A 19,459-nucleotide genomic window follows, 5' to 3' on the forward strand; every position below is an offset into this window, starting at 1 on the left:
TATTTATTTTATTTGTATATTATTTTATTTATAATTGTTATTATTACATATTATTTATTGATTTACATTTTATAGTATATTATTACATATTGTACATTTAAAAAATAACTGAAAAGATAATCCGTTCATTTTAAAATAGTTCTAGTTTATACCATTCACCGGCTAACCTATTCTATCCAGTTCTAATCCAGCCACTAGGGATCACAGAGGCTAAGAACTGAATACAGTAGCGTTTGACCTGCAAAAATCCAGAAAAACATAATTTTGTATGCAAACCTGGTTAAAAGTGCTTTGGATTCTACTGTATGTCTTCTTGGGGAGTTCCGTCATCAGCAAGCCACTATATTCTCCATACGGACTGTATATCAGGAGGTATATCCCTTGCACAGAGGAACATTAGAAACAAAATAGTTTGTATAATGGTTTACACAAAATGTTGCCTTCAGATCCTGAAAAATAAGCCTAAGGATCTATTAAAGCCAAAGTGTCCATGCTTCAGGATCTCTATTCTAGAGCAGTGTTCAGATCCCAAATGCCCAAATCCTGCTTTCAGAGACAAGTTTTTTGCTGTATGCATGTAAATGTTTGTGCTAACGTTTACATGCATATAGTGTGCAGCTCAAAGACACATTATTGGAGCCAGCAGCCTCCCACCAATGAAGGATGCTAAGGAGCAGAAGCTATTGATGCTTACATCCAGTAAAGAAGGTAGGTTGCAGTACTACAACCCCTATTCCACACTTGAAAGGATGAATATCCAATGCTTGTGCCATGGGCATAGGCCAGGGGTGGGCAAACATTTTGACTTGAGGGCCGCAATGGGTTCATATATTGGACCCGGGGGCCGGACCAAGAGTAGATGAATGATGTGTATGTGTCATCCATAGTAAGTATAGTAATATTCCCCCATAGTAAGCATAGTAATTCATCCCCCATAGTAATTCATCCCCCATATAGTAATTCATCCCCCATATAGTAATTCATCCCCCATAGTAATTCATCCCCCATATAGTAATTCATCCCCCATATAGTAATTCATCCCCCATAGTAATTCATCCCCCATATAGTAATTAATCCCCCATAGTAATTCATCCCCCCTATAGTAATTCATCCCCCATAGTAATTCATCCCCCATATAGTAATTCATTCCCCCTATAGTAATTCATCCCCCACATAGTAATTCATCCCCCCTATAGTAATTCATCCCCCATAGTAATTCATCCCCCATATAGTAATTCATCCCCCATAGTAATTCATCCCCCATATAGTAATTCATCCCCCATAGTAATTCATCCCCCATATAGTAATTCATCCCCCATATAGTAATTCATCCCCCATAGTAATTCATCCCCCATAGTAATTCATCCCCCATATAGTAATTCATCCCCCATATAGTAATTCATCCCCCATATAGTAATTCACCCCCCCATAGTAATTCATTCCCCATATTAATTCATCCCCCATATTAAGTCCCCAAGTCCCCCCTGTGTCAATTCACTTACCTTTGCTCCGCGAGTTCCTCTCGCCGTGTTCCCGTGCCGTTCCGGTGTAGCATGAAAATCTGTCTCCTATGAGGATCTGTCCCCCTCGACGTATCTGCGCATGTGGCAGTTTCAGGCATTAGCAGCCGATCGGCGATCTCCGGCACATGCGCAGATACGTTGAGGGGGACAGATCCTCATAGGAGACAGATTTTCATGCTACACCGGTCTTCAGGGCGGACTGTGAGAGGAGCCTAGCGGGAGCCTAGCTCCGCGGGCCGGATTAAAAGGTCCGCCGGGCCGTAGTTTGCCCATTGCTGGCATAGGCTGTACATATCGTCCATGAAACTCTGAAAGGTGAAAGTCTAGCATCAGGACATCCTAAAATAACATCTTGTACTTTACTGGAGGTTTATAAAGACATGAAAGGAATCAGCTCCTACTGTAAGAATTGATGTGTTTCAGCGTATAGGACCAGCATATAATAATTATGACTAAGGTCTATATGGCTGAAACGCGTCAGTTCTTACTGTTGGCATTGATTCTTTTTATGTCTTGGTGGATCTTCAATAAAGTACAATATTTTATTGTAAGATGTACTGTTGCCGGACTTTCACTTTTCATAATTGATGTTCACATATTGGCCCTGAATAAATGAATCATTCATGCAGCAACCGAGCATGTTCAGAATGACCAGCCATTCTGCGCATGCATGGACGCTGACGAATGATTAATTTTGGGTCGATATACATCCTTCATTGCTAAGATGCAGGCAGCTCCAGCGACCTAGTGTCCTAACAACAAGTAGTGCACCTTTGTGCTGTATACTTGTACACATCACATAAACATTTACATGCTTACAGTGTACAGAGCACATTTTACACAGGATCTTGCTGCTAGCGTCTGGCAGTAAGATCTTATGTATTTCCGTACATTCATGTACACGGGGCCTTAATCTCAACCTTGTGAACTGAAAAATCTCCCTGATAATGAGAAAATGCAGATCTTTTAGATCGTGTGTGGATTTCAGTGCATAAGCAAACCACATGTAACGCCCTCCAGGTTAGCTAAATAGGGTTTGCTGTTTTCTTTTTTAGATATAGGCTGAGTAGTAGCCTGGGATGAGTCAGCCTGGGAGTGAGGCAGGAGTTCACCTCAGGACAGGCTGGGTAGTTCTACAGGTCAGAGCTTCTGGAGCTCCCCACCTTTCCAGAAATCTGAGAACTTTCTGGAACAGAGGAGGAGGGAAGGAAGCGCAGATCTGCATGTTTGAGGGACCTTGGCCAATCCCCTGGCAGGAGGTTGGGCATAGTGACCAGGTCAACCCTCAAATATGACCAGGGGAGAGAGGGGAGTTGGGTGGAAGATAGATTGAGAGAAGGCTGGAGTGTGGAGCCTGGGAGGGGAGGATCTCTATTGCATACAGTCTCCTGGGGAAGACATCCTGAGCAGCTGGGAAGCTGCTGCTTCAACCCAGCGAAAGGCCTGAAAGCAGCTACCAACCCACTACGTTGACAGGACCGGACAGTGTGAGTACTTTCTACACCCCCTGGGCCAGATAAGGGGAGAATGTGGTAAGGTGCAATACCCAACTAGACTTCACCTAGCACTGCTTAACTGCAAGCTCTTAGGACCCCCTATCTCAGGGATGCCCTGAGCACAGCTGGGTGAAGAGGATGGTTCATCCGGGGTCTGAGGAGGAAGGAACACTGCTTTACTTTTTTGCCAGTTCCCCCTTTTTGTACATAATTGCTAAGAAGTTGTCCTCCAGTTCCACAGTTCCTTGGGCATCCCATATGCCCCTAGACCTCATCCAAGTTGTTAACCCCTTAGTAAAAACTAAAAACCAGCTCAAGGACTGTTTTATTGACTCTGAAAATACAAGTGTGGAAAATGCTTCTTGCCTGGCCGTGCAAAACGTACGGGGACTCAAACCAAATCCAGCGCCCCTTTTGAGGGTAGTGCTACACACAGGAAGAGAAATGTACAGTATGCTTATGAGATTTAATAACATTGATCTGGGAGAATGTGTGTGGGGTCAGGCAGCTGAAATGGCTCAGGCTCAGACAACAGGGAAATATAAATAAGTCAGTACGTAAGTATGACTTCACTTTTCCTTATAACAGTTAAACTTGATCACCAACTTGCCATCAGTACACTAATTGGAAAATTATTGCATAAAACGACACTGATGAGGTCATCACTCTTCTCTCTCCTCCTATGCACAAACACCAAGTGATTGACAGCACTTTGCAATGCATTGGAACCTGACTGACTTACTGTGCTCTCCTTACTGTTTCCAGTCCAAGTCCTCCTATGCATAAGAATTACAGGGAGATAACCTAAACTCAGATTTTGATCTTCTATGTAGGCAAAATAAAAAAAACCTCACATGCAGTATACCTGTACCTCTGTAGTAGATGCATATTCCTCAATGGTTTATCCCTGTAAAAGTATAGAAAAGTACCTTTTGATCTGCCATTAATCCAATGAGTTCCTAGCTTGCTGCTATCGGCTGACAACACTGCCTTGGCTGCACTGACTTGTCAAGCAGTATTATTAGCTCTGCCAGAGTTCTCCTCTGCTGGACTACAGACCTCTGCCCCTTTCAATCCCACTCCTCATCCATACAGTGATTTCTTTCCCAGCAGACAATGCTGCTACCTTGACTCCCTAAAGCCCACCCACAAAGGAAAATGTCTTTTGAGAGGTGTAGTTCTGTGGGCATTCGTAAGTCAGTGGAACATGACCTCTTAGATGCTGCCCCTGCAAGACTTTTGCAAGCTCGATGAATAAAAGCTGTTTCTTTCAACAAGGTGAAAGAAAAAACAAATGATGATGGGACATGTTCTAATAGGGAGAGGGAGATCTTTGGGTCAAGTCTATACAAATCCTTTAAGGAATATGTTGCTGGATTCAATGGTGGTCTTACTTCCCTGAAGTTCAACTGTAAAACTACATTCACACTTTTACATTGCAGGAGCTCACGTAAAATTGTGTGCTTTCCCGCAAAGCACAAAAAACATACAAGCCCTTTAGCAGATGAATGGCTATGCCAATAATTCTTAATGACATCCCTATGCATCTTGCTAGCACACTCATTAAAAGTAGCATGCGTTTTGGTGTGGCAAGATTTTTAAAAAGAGTCGGGGACTTCTTTTGCATGTTTCTTGTGTGTAGGCCAGCCCATTGAAATTAGAGGACTACCCTAAACATGAGGCATAGGATCTGTAGTGAAGAACAAAAACAAAAGCGCACCAACCTTGCGCATTACCTCAGTAACCAAATGGTAAATGTATTGAATTAAGAAATATACTCACAAAAGTGGCAATATATAAGGCATATAAAATCCAAAATCGAAGCACTGGAATAGGAGACACGTGCGAATCCCATCAAAAGGGGAGACTCTCAGGGTAACGCTGGCGCGTTTCGAAGGGGGATCCCTTCTTCCTCAGAGTTCTGAGGGCTTTACCCTGACAGTCTCCCCTCTCGATGGGATTCGCACCTGTCTCCTATTCCAGTGCTTCGATTTTGGATTTAATATGCCTTATATATTGCCACTTTTGTGAGTTTATTTCTTAATTCAATAAATTTACCATTTGTTTACTGAGGTAATGCGCAAGGTTTGTGCGCTTTTGATTTTGTTCTTCACTACAGTTTGTATCGGGCTTCCCCAGCCTAGTGACAGAGCTGCACAACCTTTGATCGGTTTTTGGACGTACTTTCTTATATTGTTCCATCAGCCCACTTCTGATCTGGGTCCCTGAGAGCAGGAGGTGTTGTATTTGTTTCCATGAGGCGTAGAATTTCATGGAAATATGCATAGACCTGATTGTACTCTATTGCACCTCTATGATGTGGACAGAGCCTATATGAGATTTTCATGAACCAAGATCACTTTCTATATTACAAGACTGTAAAAGACAAAGAGGGATCTCATTTTTGTCTCAAGTGTTTTTACAATGGGGTCCATTGCAAAAGAAAATGTATCGTATTGTCAAAATGTATCTTTGAAAGTAATGGCAGGTTTATGACACACAGTAATAATAATTAAAATGATTGTGCAGCATATGTGAAGTCATGCATAGCTGAATATTTTTTACAGATTATCCGTGTCAATGGAACTTGTGAACATCCTCTCTATGTGTTCATTTCAAGAAGTAGGGTGTGAAAAAATAATAATTTGTATATTCATCACATTAACAGCCTTGAATAATGCCCTGTGTGGATCATTCAACAGCAGGTTTGTACAGAAAGAGCAACATATCTTCATGCTCTACATGCAATTGCTAGAGCGTGTGAGAGGAAAAAGGTATTAGGGAATAATTACTATAGCTTTCAGTGTTCAGGGGAAGAGGTCATAAAAACTACACTTAATGGCCATGAATGATAACTGTTCACAGTTGCTTGTGCCCTCAAACAGACAGTCAAGTTATCAAATGGCTGGTGTTATAACACATGTGCAACACCATGGCAACTACAGTTTAAACAGAGGCTAAGATGGTAACTTCCTTGGCTGTAAAGGGTGGGAAGGTTTAGTTCCACTTTAAGGCCCCTTGCACACATTGAGGCGTTTTGAATTGCGGGCAGAATTGCTGTGATTCTGCCCGCAATTTTAAAACGCTATGCTAAAATAAATCGCGAAATCACGTGTTCAGGTGCAAATCATTTTAATGTCACCTGAAAATGTGATGCAGTTTGCACAATTGCAATTTATCGCATGACAATTGTGGCAGAACTGCACCGGACTTTCAGGTGCCATTAAAATGAATGACACCAGAACACGCAGTTCTGCAATTTGTCAATCTAGCAGATCGTTTTGAAATAAAGAGTAGAATCATGGTGTTTCTGCCTGTGATTCAAAATGCCCTAGTGTGAATAAGGCCTTAGTACCAGCTACTTATATTCCATGGAGACTCCAGCAGTGGGATTTGCCTGCTGTGATTTGTGTCTCCACAGACCTCCAATAAGGACATAAGTGGGGTTATTTACTAAAACTGGAGAGTGCAAAATCTTGTGCAGCTCTGCATAAAAACTAATCAGCTTTCAGCTTTTATTGCCAAATGTAATTGAACAAGCTGAAGTTTGAAGCTGATTGGCTACCATTCACAGCTGCAGCAGATTCTGAGTGCACCAGGTTTAGTAAATCTCCCCTACGGTGTCACCAATTGGACATCTACATTATATTTGTGATGTGGCCATTTGGTTTTGTAATGGTGGGGCTAAACTAAGAACGTTGCTTGTGTTCATCACGGGGAGACCTGAAGAATTATCAGTACTGTAATGAATTAACAGCTTATGTCTTAATGTAGTATGGATCTCTGACACCAAATAAGACCAATAACAGCTGAGCTGGTTTAGAGTGTCAGCGAATTAGCCACACACATGTGAAAGAGGTGTATTTAATGAGTTCTGGATCGGTTTTGGATCAGGAAGGTCAAAATAGAGTTGATTTGCTAAAGGCAAATAGGCGCTTCACTTTGCAAGGGATTTTACTTTTTGCAAGAAAATTTTCCTTTAGCTCAGGGAATGAGGTGAAGCTTTTATGACTTTCATCCTCCAATCATGTGCAAGCAAAAATACAGTTTTTAAAAATTTTCCTTGCATGTGATTAACTATTCTTTGCAAAGTGAATTTGCACCACATTCACTAGACCAAGGGAAAGTTCTTTTGCAATGTAAAAATGTCTTTGCATGGTGAACAGCCTATTCATCTTGAATAAATCAACTGTAGTATGTCTAAAGAAGATAAGAAAGGGGTTGATTTCAGAATTCATTACATTGCCCATTTCTGAAGTGGCAGTCTTGGTAGCAAGACCTGTTTGTTAGTAGCTGAGGGAATTTTGATGGCCAGTGGTATCCATGTCATACTTCCTATAAAGACGACCTACTACTGTACCAGGGCCATCTCAAAGCAAAGCATTACAAACAAACCTTAGAAAAAAAAGTGAGATGAGGAACATTCCAACCTTGTTATCGGATTTGTCTCCAGTAGAATGTGTTCATGGCATGACTGGCGGAGAGCCATGACCATAAGTGAATATCAGCCTTTATGGTTTAAAGAACTGATTATCCAGGACATAACAGTGATTATGAGGCACCCTATTGGTTTAATCTTACACAGATTACATGAATGTGTTGCTACATACGGAGACCAAGGGGTTGATTTACTTAAAGGAGAAGTACAGCCAAAACTTTCTTGACTGTACTTCTCCTGTGGATTACAGGAGTGCGGTCCGTTCTGTACTCCTGTGACCCGTTTTCAGCTGATAGTAGGTTGAAGCCGGCTATCGGCTGACGTCACTCAGCCGGTCCAGGCTGGGGAAAGATCCCAACTTCAAATTCAAAGCTAAGCACTGAGAGCCTGATCCAGCTGCACCGTCCCCCTCCACAGTCCAGCGCACCAGTGAGCACCTGGGGGCAGAGAAGACAGTGGTGACTGACAGTCCCAGTCTCTGCTCAGAGTGGAGAGGAGAACTCAGAAATAAGCGGTCATGTGATTGCTGAGTTCTCACCCTTAGAGCCAGCGGGGGACAGATGCTGCATCCACCTAGGTAAGGAAAAATAGGAAAAAAAGCCCTACTTCTCTTTTAAACTGGAGAGTGCAAAATCTGGTGCAGCTGTGCATGGTAGCCAATCGGCTCCTAACTTCAGCTTGTTAAAAAACCTGGAAGCTGATTAGTTTCTATGCAGAGCTGCACCAGATTTTGTACTCTCCAGTTTTAGTTAATCATCCCCCAAGTATCTTATTTTATTTAATTAAAAACAAGAGTTTCAGTTAATTTAAATGTAATTCTTTATTCTTAGTATTATGTACAAATATTTTTGGAGTAGAAACATCAGATTTCATATGGTGGGTTGGAGTTTGCCGAGACTTTTGAAGATCCACCACCTTAGATTTGAAATTGATTTAGCGGTGGTATCCATTTGTTTTCAATGTGTATACAGTATGAGAATAAGGGCGACTTTATGTACATAGGAGTGCCAACATCGACCAAAATACATAGCCAACTACAAAAAAACATTGTTTAGGACTTTTCAGGCATTCCATAATCAAATATATATAGGCAAAATCAGTATTACCCAAATTCATAAAAATATGCACACTAAAAGCATGTAGGCTTATCTCACATATTATCCCACATAATACATTATTGAGCATTTGATATAGATTTCCAAAATCATATAATATATGTGAGATGCTCTCAAAGCGTTTCGAGCATTTGTAGTTAACATTTGTTTGTAATCACATGATATAAGTTGTCATTTTCAGTATATTTTTGTAGACATGAATAATCTCCAGCATCTGAAGAAGGATTCAAAACGCATTGGGGCATCTCACATATATTTTATGATTTTAGAAATATTTATTATGTGCTGCTGTCCAAAGGTGACTCTGTTGCTCCTTCATCCAAGGTGAAGGCACTATAATATAGGAAGTGTGTTACTGGCCAGATCACCAGATGAAAACAGAGTGAAAAACTCCTAACAAAAAGAAAACGAATGCAGCCACCGCATTTAATGATTTGTAAGCTGTAATATATTATACTTTTGGTTTTGGGTTTAATGCTGCTTTAGTTTATTGCTTCTTTTTTATTGCTATCTGTACAATGAACAGTAATTTAGTATAAATTAAAGTGGAACAAAACTCACTCCAACATTCCTTTTTTATTACATTATCCCTCTCTCTTATGAAAAAGCTAAAAAACTATTTTTTACCTTATTTTTTTTCCTTTTGTGCAGTAACCACGGTTCTGGTTCTAGGCCAGCCCATGCTGCCTTCTGGGATAGCTCTGTCACTTACTAACCTGCAAGTGTGCTGCATTTGTGCACATGTGGGCAATATAGTGTCAGCCAGCCAGAATCTGGTAAATTTTCTCTGCAGGTACAGAGGATTATCTGTATGTGTACAGAAACTTGCCAGATTCTGGAGCTGCAGGCCTGTGCCAGGTCATAGATAGCTGGAAGACACCAGCGGTGCATATGTAGAGGCGCTGGAGTTTTCTGGCGAGCAGAAGAGGGGTAGGGGAGGTAATTCATTCAGTGGTTTAGTTGAGTTAGATTTTAGAAATAAAATATTCTTTCTGGATCTCTGTTTTCTTTTGGAACTTGACCTTTAAGTATCAATAGACATTTAATGTAAAATAGTCAATAAAATGTTTAATTTATTTTAATAGTAGAGCACTTGAGTCTGCCTCTTGTGCACATGCAGAACACATCTCATAAATATCATTTAAAATTCAAAACTCCTGCTTAGCACTTTATTAGTGATTAGGGGCCGGGGTCTGATGATGAGATGCAATCACACAATCGTGCTACTCAGAACCTGGAAATAGGTTATCGTTGACCGTGGAAGGAGGTTTGGATGCTTAGACATGTTTGTATATTCAATACTGCCTTTGGATTTTTATTGACATGTTTTCCTTTTAATAAATTGGAAGTGTTTTAATTTACTGCACCATGAAAGTCCCCTTTTTCCTATGATTTTATGGATATTATTATGGATTGAATGAAAGGAGAAATGTGAATACCATCCAGCGGCATTCCGGTGTTGAATTTATAAACAGTGCATGTGATCCTTCCTGAATAGGTGGTGAGCTGCTTCTCCCCTACAGTGGAAGATTATCTGTGGAGGGCTTCATTTCCTGATTGCATTTATGTTTCCACTCATAATTTGGTTCACAGACATTGGTGTTGGACTTTGTGTATGGGATTATTCTTTTTGAGAATTTTCTTGATTGAAATATGATGTTTTGCCATATAAATATTTTTTTTCTTGTAACCACTATATGTTTTATTATATCACTTGTAATCACTATATAGTTTGGTGTACTTTAGCGCTGCACTTTTTGTTATAGAGTATATTTGGGGTTTGGTATCACAATCCTTATTGCTAGCAGCTCTTTCTTTGTATATACCCAAGCTCTTAGTTTTACACACTATAATATTCTTTATTTGTGATTACTACAATAAGCACTGTTAAAAAGAAAAAATATAAGTTTCAGAATTTTGGGGGCATGTAGCAGGTCCAGGACAAGCGAGAGGAAATCCCTCCAAAGTTGTCACCAGGTCACCAGTACTAGTGTCCCCATTGGAAGATTTCCCCTCTTATCTTGTTCTGGGGACAACCTTAAATTTGGGATTTTCTTTTACTTTCACTTTAAGGGAAAATGGTAAACAGGACAAGTAGAGAGGGTGACTCTCTCCAACTGGGGAGAGATGGTAATAAATACCTGACAGGGGTTTTTCTCATTCTCCTTTCTATTCAAAACTATACAAACAGTTTTGCCTTTATCTATACTTAAAGGTGCATGCAATTTTAACTCTTGATTTATTTTCCCTCTTTATTCTTCATTTTTTTTAAATAAATATAAAAAATTAAAAATATACATAGCAAAATATCTTGTGTGGCACTAATAGCCCTCATTCACATGCATAGCATAAACAAAGTTTATACTTCCTTAATTCATTTCTCTTGAATTTAAATGTACTTGTCTTTATATGCATTTACATGTTTTTAGATGCAGAAAACAGGTTGAACGGTCCTGGGATGCACATATTTCTTGTTTATGTAAATGGGGCTAGACTGAATGCATCTAGATGCTTCTATAGATCTAGTTGTGCATTCAGCCATAGAGATTATCTCCAAGCACATCTGGACACCTGTATTTTGCCACCCGTGTGCATAAGACCATATATGATCTTATTATTTTTTAACAAATCAGAACTGCATCTATTGACTTTTTAAAAGGTAAAAGTCATCAACCTTATCTTTCCTTTACTGAACTGGAAGAAACATGGGCATAGCAGGTGTGAGGACAACTAATATTTTTTCTGTGACACTGATAAAGATGACAGCCCTGGAGCACCTATAAAAAGTAGTCAGAAATGGCAGATCCCATATTCCTTGCTTGACAGGCTCCCTTTACACTTGTACAGAAAAAGCTGATAGAACTGCCTGGTTGTCATAGAGCAATGTTACCAGTAAGGGGAGTCATGATCTATTTAGTAAAACATCATGAAAGGCTTGTGTTCTGTTCTCCCCATTGAAGTTTCTCTCTGTGAAGTATTGCTCCTATATGTAGGTTAATTCCAGTAGGAAAAGTGTGTCGTATGGGATTAAATGCTGCACTTTAACTGTATTGTATAATTTATAATTATCTAAAAATCAATGTTGATTTTAGAGTACAAATGACTAGATGTGCCAGTTAGACTTATTACAAGCAGATAGTTAAAGAATGGATGAAATAGTTTTAGGTAAGGCAGCGTTTTTAGGACAAATAACCACTTGTGTACTACTAAGTATGGTTGTGTCTATAGTTCTCCCACTTTCTTCCAGGCTAGAGGACAGACTTTTCCCCAAGAACTGATGAGATATCGAACTGGGTTTGAACACATCACTTTGTCACCACAACCCACCACAGAGATGACAGTTTCTCTTTTCTCTTTACTCCAAATCAGGAAAGGATTGGGGACTTTTGGCCCAGGAGACAAACACAACTGAGTGATGCGAATGGTTTCCTGTAAGCTAAAGAATGGGCACCACAAAAAATGTTCAGCAATTGGTAAACCTGGTGAACAGTTGGTATTAAAGGATATATTTATTGTGGTTTATTGTGCCACACCTTATTGTGTCCCAGGTAGGTGCTTGCCTAATACAGGGGCATTTAAAGAATCAAGTACTTTATGAGCTGAACAAGAGGACTGCTAATCTATGACAATAATATGGACACTCTTCTACGCTGAATAATACTGGAACGCAATACCCCCTTGTACTGTTCTGGGTGGGAACAGGACTTTGGCTTCACTCTGCTCCTTGAGGACTGGCGTAAGATGTAAGATGAAGTCTTGTTTAAATCTTAAACTGGACAAATTATTTACAGCCCTCTGTGCTACAACTAAACAAAATATACTAAATTAATGTATACCCATATACAAATTATTAAACAATATCCAAATGCCCCCAAAAAAGACAACTAAATTATATATCCTGTGCCACCACGTGGTTGACATAAATAAGTCAGTGAAAATCAATTACAAACATGCAATTCTATGCTGTCTTCAGCATGCACCACTTTGTGTAATATTCAGCGCTCCTCCTCCACCAACACAGAGAACGTAACAGATGAATATGACCACCCACTACAGGTAAGTCATAATGCTCTTGTTTATTTGTATGGCACCATTAACCGCTTCTTTGTGTCAGATCTTCCAATTAATCTCCAGACACACATATCAAGCCATAAAAAAGAGGTAAAGGAAGACAAGGTTTAAGCAACAGACAGCATGGATTCATGAAAGACAGAAAGACATAAAGACAGAAGTTGTCAAACAAATCTGATTTCTTTTTATGAGGAGGTGAGCAAGACCTTGGACAGAGGGGTGGCGGTGGACGTAGTATACTTGGATTTTGCAAAAGCGTTTGGCACAGTTCCCCACACACAACTAATGTGTAAGGTAAAGTCTACGGGCTTGGAAAAATCTATGTAAGTGGATAGAAAACTGGCTAAAAGATCATATTCAGACAGTAGTGGTTAACGATTCATACTCTGAATGGTCTAGGGTTGTCAGTGGTGTACCCCAAGGTTCAGTATTGGGATCCTTACTTTTTATTATATTTATAAACGATATAGAGTCTGATATTACAAATCCCATTTCAGTCTTTGCAGATGACACCAAGCTGTGCAGTGGAATAACGTCCCTACAGGATGTCTTCAACTTACAAGCCGACCTCAATACACTGTTTAATTGGGCAACTATGTGGCAAATGAGGTTTAATGTTGATAAACGTAAGGTTATGCACTTGGGGGCTAAGAATATGCATGCATCATACATACGGGGGGGGGGGGGGTACAACTGGGGGAATCAATGGTGGAGAAGGATCTGGGAGTTCTGGTAGATCACAAGCTTAATAATGGCATGCAATGCCAAGCTGCAGTTTCTAAAGCAAGCAAAATCCTCTGTTGTATTAAAAGAGGTATAGACTTCAGAGAGAGAGATATCATATTACCCCGGTACAAATCATTAATAACACCTCACCTGGAATATGCAGTTCAGTTTTGGGCATCAATTCACAAAAAGAACATTGGGGAACTGGAGAAAGTACAGAGAAGTGCAACTAAACGGATAAGAGGCATGGAGGAGATCAGCTATGAGGAAAGATTAGAGGAACTGAATTTATTCTCTCTTGAGAAGAGGAGATTAAGGGGGATATGATCAACATGTATAAATACATCAGTGGTTCATATAGTGAACTCGGTGTAGAGCTATTCACCCTGAGGACATCACAGAGGACAAGGGGGCACTCTTTACATCTGGAGGAAAAGAAATTTAATCTCCAAACACGGAAAGGTTTCTTCACAGTGAGAGCTGTGAAAATGTGGAATAGACTCCCTCAAGAGTTGGTTCTGGCAAGCTCAGTGGATTGCTTCAAAAAAGGCCTGGATTGTTTCTTAGATACACAGAATATAACTGGATACTAACATTTATAGGTATCTAGGGAATATCCAATTGTATCTCGGGGGATCAGGAAGGAATTGTTTTCCCAGCAGGAGCAAATTGGATCATGCTTTGCAGGGTTTTTTTTGCCTTCCTCTGGATTAACTGTGGGTATAGGATTATAACTTTTTTTTTTCTATGGTTGAACTGGATGGACTTTTGTCTTTTTTCAGCCAGACTAACTATGTAACTATGAAGACGCCATAGCTTAAAACCTTAAGGTACTTTTATTGTGTATTAAAAACAGTGAACATCTACTCACAAATACAGTACATCATCCAGCACTGAGGTATGTTTGCATATAGATATGGTCACATAGGAGTACCAACTATCCTCCTCATATCATTTAAGATGGTTCCGTTCCAGGTGTACTGTGTCACTTCCAGGTGTACTGTGTGGGATGACGTCACTTCCTGTCCTGCCCCAATGCAGTGTTTTGTCGTATGGAGGTTTATCAAGAGGCCTCTCGCCCTTGAAAATTCCTTCTAAGTTACAGTATATCTTGTTGGTATTTCACACCAGCAATAAATGCAACATGTCTACCCATGTACCCATCCAACTGTTTTCAAGGTTGCCCTGACCTGCACATATAGTGGACTTGTCCTAAGGTGCAGAGGCTATGGATACTGGTATACATGTTGATCAATACAGTCCTCTATATCAATCTGTGGAAGGATCCCTGAGAAGCACTTGTACATCAACCAATTGCAGATGTTACTTGCCGGGAATGCACCCACATCCTTCATATTTTTAGATTGACAAAGCAAACCATTGCGTGGTCATGGAAAACGTCTCACCTCAATTTTGAGGAGGTCAAAAGCCAGGTCCATGGCATGCTTATCAATGAAAAGCTGACAGCCATTGTTAATGACATGCATGACAAATTCCTACGAGTTTGGAAACCCTGACTTGACCACTTCCCTCCATCTCAAATGACCTGCTTCCTAGAACTATAGTTATTCTTTATTGGGCAGATATGAGTACTCTATCCCCCATACTCACCCCTTTTCCCCCCTCCTCCCCATTTTTCTTTTACTATCCGTCTTCTGGTTTTGGACTCTGGATGCGTTTCCTCCCTATCTCAGGCTGTCCACCCCCAGCCCTACTTTTTTTTTTTTTTTTGGGCCAGACCTTCTTTTGATGGGCCTTCTTAGGATTCAGTGCTGTTAGTATGGCTGTGGAATAAAGAGTATGATATTGTTCTGATTGCCCTGTTGATTACTTTCTCATCTTAGTTAACAGTTGGAGCATCTCTATAGAGCAAGAATATCCACCATTCTTTATGTAATTGTCTATAGCCAATTCAGCACCTAGGTCGTACCTTATTGCATTGTTGTTATTTCTATTGCCCTTTATCAAGGGTGGACATTTTGTAGAATCATTTACCAGAAAGTATTCTTATTTTGCACTGTATGCGTACTACGTCTTTTGTTAAAACTTTAATAAAATTAAGTAAAATAAAAAAATATGGACACAATGATATGGACACAATACCCTAGCTTGACTATGAGCAGAAATCCTTTCTATAAGGGGGGAACTTATACAAAAAACTGTAAAATGCGCAAACGGGTTTGCTTTATTTTTTTATAATGAAGAAACAAAATTATTTAACTAAAACACACCAAAGTCAAACATTTCCTATGGGTCCACTGGTCCACAATGAGGCTGCCACTGAAAAATGCCCTCTGCCCTGGAGCTTGGTCTTCCTGTGCTGCATAAGAAGCATTGATTAGTTCCTGCTTTGACAGAAACCTTCTAGTCTGTATGTGTAAAATTAAGCTTAGAAGTGTTCATTATCACATTAATGGAAGCCACAATATGATCCAAATGGCACCTAAAGTCACATCACTTGTAAACAATAAATGCATGTGGTCATACTTAGTTTGCACTGCATTGTACATAACTATGTGCATTGTTGTAAAGCATGCAGGGCCATATTTACTTTGCAATTTTACCCTAGTCTATGACACCCTTTTGTACAAACTCTATTCCTTGTGTCATGTGGTCATTTCTACATATTCTACTGTTAGAATAAGCTATTTGAGGCACCATGGAGTCTGCTTTATATGCCAAGCTAGTTTTTATCTGTATAGACCCCCAAACAATGAAAGAGGGTCTCATGTTTCTTGAACTTTAGGAAATCTTCTGACTCGCCTCAACATCCCCTGCACCTCCTTTCTTTCTTGCTGAACTAAACCACAAATGTCATTGGGTGGCCAGAAGATGGAAACAAAATAAGGAGAAATTGATGATAAATAGTTAATTCTGAGGCTTGGTGCCAACTCTTTTAAACCTGCCACCCTTGGCATTGACCCATGAGTGCTATTAATATAAATGCAGTTCTGAAACTGTGTTGCCATGAGTTTTGACATAATTTACTGCAGTTTTGAACTGAATGGGCCTACACAGGGCAACACAGAAAATGCAGCATGCAGGACTTTTCCCCAACACTCAACACAGCAGAGTAACGGGAAGGACTTCTGTAATACTGGAAAGGACTTCTGTAAAAAACTATGGATTCTCATTTTGTCTGTGTTGCAGATGCATGGAAAACTGCATGATATGATTGAGCCCTAAAGCTGGTCATACTCAGATATATGATTGTTAGGAAGAAAATGCTTACAGCCAATCCTCCCTGTACATCTGCTATTCGGTATACCAGGTGATCTCTCTTTTAGAGCCTAGCAGACTTTAGCATATTGCCAGCTTATCACTATTCATCTCCACTTAATCAGCAGATGTGGAAAGAGTATTGAACAAAAAAAACCTTGCTACACTAATCCCATCTCCATATGTGCGTAGAATGTTTCACAACAGCTCTGAAAATGTTTACATGCAAATATATTGTTTTGTGGCATTATCTGCTAGCTGGCTCAATAAAATGGAAAGTGCTTGCCAAATGATCCCATGTCTTTCCTGAATTATAGGAGTAGCTGAGGTAGAGTTTCAAAGTAAAAGGTAGGAATTTTAGTAAACATTTTGATCCAAATTTACCTGTTAGGTCTAGACTGGCATTATAGCAGCCCTGGCATTTTTTCAGAAGGACTGGATTCACTAAGAATTTAGATGGATTGAGATGATATTACATAGCTCTTTTTAACAAATCAGCAACATTCAAAGTATTCATTTTACATTTTGCATGTTATTGTATTCACTTACTGTATTTAAATATAGAAAAGCTTACAAACAAATGTCCGCACATTGGAGGAATATACAGATAATACTTGGGGTAGTTTCAAACTTGGGAGTCTATTGTGTCAAGTTGGGAGTGCTAATTAAATAGCCAGTGAACCCTAGTTTGCATCATAATCCCTGCTTAATCTCATGACCCTGTTTAAACCCATCATGGCCCTGTTTAAACATGTCACTAGGGATGAGCAAAACTGATAATTCCCATTTCACAAAAAAATCAGCTAAAATCCTGAGATTTTGGTTGAATTTCACCACTTTAGAGCTAATGAGGATGGCAAAATTAAAGAATGACTAAACACAAGAACAAAAATTAAATATATTGCAGATTACTAGTCCTAAAATATAGTGGCTGCATTAGTTTTCTCTTTACACAAGTACAGAAATTACCTGTTGATCTTACCAGAAATTTAAAAACCCTTTACCCATTGCAAGCTTGACTGAAGGCACAATCAACCTTATTTCCTTTCTGTAAAATACTAATCTGTAAAATACTAATCTCCCCACCTCCTTTGTAATTGAGACAAGCAAAGTCAGATATGTGTGTGAGTGACCTGCCATAGATCACTCAAGAAATGCAGCCACATCATTTAGAAACTGGTAAGATGCAATATATTACAGGTTTTTTTTTGGGTTTAGATGTCACTTTTTCTATACTATGTTGTGTACATGGTAGAGATGTGCCACTTCACAGGTAGGTTTAGAGGACCCCCCCAAAGAAGCTTTTTTTTTAAGGAATAGTGTATTTTTAATGTTGCACTTTTAGCATTATTACATTTCCTGCTCTATGCAAAATGTTTTTTTTACAAAAAAAAATGTTTTTAATGGTACATGCTCCCTTTTTCTTCAATCCCTTGGCTATTAGCCCTACAAATGGAGAAAATTGATTTGACAGATTCAGCTCCCATTGACTTCAGGGGGGTTCAAATTCTTCAGGGGTGTCACTGCTTGCAAGCTACAAGGTACCATGGGATATGTAATCCTTAGAAATCAAAAGTAAACCAAAGGAATGCGCAGAGGAGAGGCTAAAGGCATGCAGGGAATCTAGTAAGTTGTGGAAAAAGATAAAGAGCAGAAAGGCAGAACTCACAGCATAAGGGAGATTTTTCAAGGAATCTTTTTTTTGGATTGTCAATAATAACTATTGTGTATTTTTATCGCAATGCTGATGTTATAAAATGAAAGTGCATGCTATGACCATAGATCTAATTCAAGTCCAGCGACTGTTGGGTTCTGCTGTTGTTACTTTTGGAAAAAGGATTCCTGGTCACTTTTCCCTTTATGTAGCTAATACACATATTGTTTGCCTGCATGAGTCAAAGTTTCGTCCACTGGTATAGCTTCCTTATATACAGTTTTTATAGTTTCAGGATTCCTGTGTCCAAGATGACAGTACCAGGTGTGAATACAGTTGAAATATTTTTCCTCTTTGATGGTGTCAACCACTCCAATGCACTTCAGATGAAAATGTTCATCTGTCATTTTTCCTTTAGCTAGTATGTGGTTTCCTTTTGTGCTACAGATGGTACTTCTGAATGTCACTACATATCTTTACTTGGTGATCTTCTTCACTGGCGGGAAGGTACTTTCAAGACTAGGAACAAATAGTACATCTTTGATAGGTACAGTATCTTTTTGGTTATTGTTTGGAATAGAGGATAGAGGGCAGTGTAAATAAACTTTCCTTTTTCTCTCTGAAACCATTTACTATTAGTTGTTGAATTTTTTTCTGTTTTCCTTTGGTCAACTGGGTTAGAGTGAAGGGCATACTCAGTATCTGAAGTATCTTTCTTTTTCCTCTTTAATACTTTGGACCTTTTGTTGTTTAACATTCCAAATTCTGCAGTCTGACTTTAAATTACCTGATTCGCATTACATATTACTATTATTGCGATTGTTGGTATCTGGTTTGATTCTGCCATAGGAGCATTTTCACTGTTTGCATTTTCTGTTTTCCACTTATATTCATCCATAAGCTTTACCTTAACATATTCCAGGGTAAGCTCATCATCTGGGCTAGCATTAGGTCCTGTAACTAGTGTCTCATAGCTTAAATAAAGATAAGGCAAGTGAGCGCAAAACACAAAATATAGGCAGCTAGCAAACAAGGCAGTCCTCAGCACCTTAGATCAAAATATAAATAGTTGGAATATGCAGCGCCAGAGATAAATAATGCAATGTTAAACACCAAATCCCAGCATAGTCGCTGGAACTTAATATCAAACCCTTGAATATAAAAGTCTGGTGTATGATAAATAAACGCAGCCAAAATGTTCCTGTAGATTGAACACA

The sequence above is a fragment of the Staurois parvus genome, unplaced genomic scaffold, assembly GCF_062004578.1.
Source record: "Staurois parvus isolate SC_StPar_1 unplaced genomic scaffold, SC_StPar_1.0 ptg000445l, whole genome shotgun sequence".
In the NCBI taxonomy this organism is placed as follows: Eukaryota; Metazoa; Chordata; class Amphibia; order Anura; family Ranidae; genus Staurois; species Staurois parvus.